The 3,645-nt window shown below is 42.9% G+C and overlaps 1 pseudogene; it reads left to right on the top strand.

Moving 5' to 3' along the window:
- The first annotated feature begins 2,481 nt into the window (after nucleotides 1-2,481).
- Nucleotides 2,482-3,153, top strand: LOC108523425 (39S ribosomal protein L42, mitochondrial pseudogene; annotated as a pseudogene).
- Nucleotides 3,154-3,645: the final 492 nt, after the last annotated feature.

The raw sequence follows: 3,645 nt of genomic DNA, 5'->3' as shown, positions 1-3,645 counted from the left end.
TAATCCTGATGTGATGGTATATGGAGGTGGAACTTTGGGGAGGTAATTATGTCATGAGAGTGGACCCTTTATCAATGGGATTAGTGCCCTTACAAAAAGGGGCCAGAGACCTAGCTAGTTCTCTTCTGCCACATGAGGATACAATGAGAAGTTGACAGTCGGTGATATGGTTTGGCTGTGTCCCAACCCAAGTCTCATCTTGAATTGTAGTTCCCACAATCCCCACATGTGGTGGGAAGGACCCAGTGGGAGGTAATTGAATCGTGGGGGCGGTTTTCCCCATGCTATTCTTGTGACAGTAAGTTCTCATGAGATCTGATGGTTTTAGAAGGGGCTTCCCCCTTCAACTGGCTCTCATTCTTCTCCTTCCTGCTGCCCCGTGAAGAACATATTTGTTTCCCTTTCTGCCATGAATGTAAGTTTCCTGAGGCCTCCCCAGCCATGCCGAACTGTGAGCCAATTAAACCTCTTTCTTTTATAAATTACCCAGTCTCTGGTATGTTCTTATAGCAGCATAAGAATGGGCTAATACAGTTGGAGACCCAGAAGAGGACTTTCCCCCAGAACTGGACCCTGCTGGTCCCCAAATCTCAGACTCCAACCTCGGAACTGTGAGAAATAAACCTGACTAAGGTTAGACCTGACTAAGACAAATGGATACTGCTGCAGTGATCTTTCCACATAGAGCTTTTTCTCTTCTTTGCAAAAATTTCCTTAGGACACATTCCCAGGAGTGGGATTACCAGGTCAAAAGACATTAATATTCTAAATGGCTGTGTGAATTGACATAATGCTTCACAAAAGAACTGGGCTGATTTATATTTTAGCCAATGATGTAGATATACACAAGTTTCACCAGCCCCTCTTGGGATCTCAGCCCTTCTAATGCCTGCTTCCTAACGGCATAGTTAGAATGTATTGTAAAAGTCATTTGATTTGTTCATGTGTTATTCAGGGATTGCTCTCATCTTCTCCAAGTCTTTGCTCAAATGTTCTCGGTGTGGTCTACCCCAACTACCCTATTTCAAATGAAAATACTCCCTCCTCCTGCACCTGTTACTCTCCTTATTCTGCTGTTTTTTCCATATTATTTGGCATCTTATAATACATACTTTTTTATTTATTATGCATATCCTTTTTTAAAAATGTGCTGAAAACTCTTTATAATAATGCAGGACAATGGCCAGGCACGGTGGCTCACGCCTGTGATCCCAGCACTGTGGGAGACTGAGGTGGGTGGATTACAAGGTCAGTAGTTCGAGACCAGCCTGGCCAATATGGTGAAACCCCATCTCTACTAAAAACACAAAAATTAGCCGGGTGTGGTAGTGCACACCTGTAGTCCCAGCTACTCAGGAAGCTGAGGCAGGAAAATCGCTTGAACCCAGGAGGCAGAGATTGCAGTGAGCTGAGATCACGCCACTGCACTCCAGCCTGGGCAACAGAGGGAGACTCCATCTTAAAATAAGTGAATAAATAAAATAATAATAATAATGCAGGACAAGTATGTATAGCAAACTTTCAAAATTTAAACTCCTTCCACATTGAATTCTTCAGCATTATGTATACTTTTGATTGTACGTCTCCCACCGACCATGACCCCTACTAGAATGTAAGTTCCATTTTGTCTATTTAATTTGCTGATGTGTTCCCAAGACTAGAACAGAGCCTGGGGCATAGCAGGATCATGAGGGTCAAACAAGATGATGCCCATATATAGCCTGCGGTGGGCAGCACCTGGTACAGAGCTCATGATGAACCAGTATCCTCTTCCTCTTACATGTCCACCAACAGGAGAATAGAAATTATGATATATAATATTATAAATTGGCCAGGTGCAATGGCTCATGCCTGTAATCCCAACACTTTGAGAGGCTGAGGCAGGAGGATTGCTTGAGCACAGGAGTTTGAGACCAGCCTGGGCCACATGGTGAAATCCCCCTCTACAAAAAATACAAAAAAATTAGCCAGGCCTGGTGGCATGCACCAGCCTGGGGTGGGAGGATCAACTGAATCCGGGAAGTCAAGGCTGCAGTGAGCTGTGATCATGCCACTGCATTCCAGCCTGGGTGACAGAGTGAGACTTTCTCTTTCAAAAAAAAAAAAAATCAAGTAAAAAAATTAAATTATAGGCCGGGCGCGGTGGCTCAAGCCTGTAATCCCAGCACTTTGGGAGGCCGAGACGGGCGGATCACGAGGTCAGGAGATCGAGACCATCCTGACTAACCCGGTGAAACCCCGTCTCTACTAAAAAATACAAAAAACTAGCTGGGCGAGGTGGCGGGCGCCTGTAGTCCCAGCTACTCGGAGGCTGAGGCAGGAGAATGGCATAAACCCGGGAGGCGGAGCTTGCAGTGAGCTGAGAACCGGCCACTGCACTCCAGCCCGGGCGACAGAGCGAGACTCCGTCTCAAAAAAAAAAAATTAAATTATAAATCATTAAAATGATAATTACAAAGAATATGCAGCAGTATGGAAAACAGTTTATAACTAATGTTAGGTGAAAAAAAGCAGACTACAAATTTGTCCATGATTACAACTGAATAAAAATAATTTAAGATCTATACAAAAATAAGGAGAGAAGATGATGGGCTCATGGTGAGGAGCTGTTAAGCAGGGATGAAAACTGATGTGCCCAGAAGCAGATTTTAAAAGCAGATTCTCTTTGAAGCATCTTTTTTCATACTACCTGATAAGCATCTTGCTACATGGCAGTAGCAGCAGTAAGATGGGTGATATCAAAGGGAACTATCTGGAAACATTTATTTTCAATCCAAAATGGAGCCTTATGTTTGCCATAAATCTACATACTCTACTTTTCCAGATGACTACAGTTGCAAAGTAGACTTTGCTTTAACAACTGATGCCAGGACAATAGTATGTTACTATCCTTCTACAGACATCCATATGAACGCACAAAATCTATCCCTTGACCAGATCCTGTGTATAATAATGAAGAAACACATGGTCAAGAGCTCAAAACTAGAGAAGAAAAAAGTGAACACCTTGAGCGAGAACCCCTAATAGAACAACTTAGCAAAATGTTATTTATACTAAGTACAGTTGGTATCTTCATGGACATTATCACAGATGTCAGAAGAAACTGAATCCTCCAGAAGACAGATGATATTGAGGTTCTTAGGGAATTAAAGAGAAATATTGCCCTCTGCCTCATTTGCCATTGGAGAAAGTGCAATGTGGTGTATGTACTAATAATAATGATAACATATCTTTTCATATTTTAAAAACCCCCCACAAAATCTTTAGGAGGCTGAGGTGGGTAGATTGCTTCAGTCAGGAGTTTGGGAGCAGCCTGAACAACATAGACCCCATCTCTAAAAAAAATTAGCCAAGCATGGTGATATGTGCCTGTGGTGCCAGCTATTTGGAAGGCTGAGGTAGGAGGATTGCTTGAGCTCAGGAGATTGAGGCTGCAGTGAGCGGTGATCATGCCTCTGCATTCCAGCCTTGGTGACAGAGCAAGACCCTGTCTCAAACAACAACAACAACAAAAATCAAAATCTATGCAAAATTTAACCCCATTCTTGTGCTAGTCTTGTGGGAATGAAGACTAATTTACCTAAAATGCACTCTAGCCCGGGCAACAGAGCAAGACTCCGTCTCAAAAACAAAAAAAAAAAAAAG

Source organism: Rhinopithecus bieti, unplaced genomic scaffold, assembly GCF_001698545.2.
Source record: "Rhinopithecus bieti isolate Rb0 unplaced genomic scaffold, ASM169854v2 scaffold_74225, whole genome shotgun sequence".
Classification (NCBI taxonomy): domain Eukaryota; kingdom Metazoa; phylum Chordata; class Mammalia; order Primates; family Cercopithecidae; genus Rhinopithecus; species Rhinopithecus bieti.
This window is presented reverse-complemented; position numbering and strand designations above follow the sequence as displayed.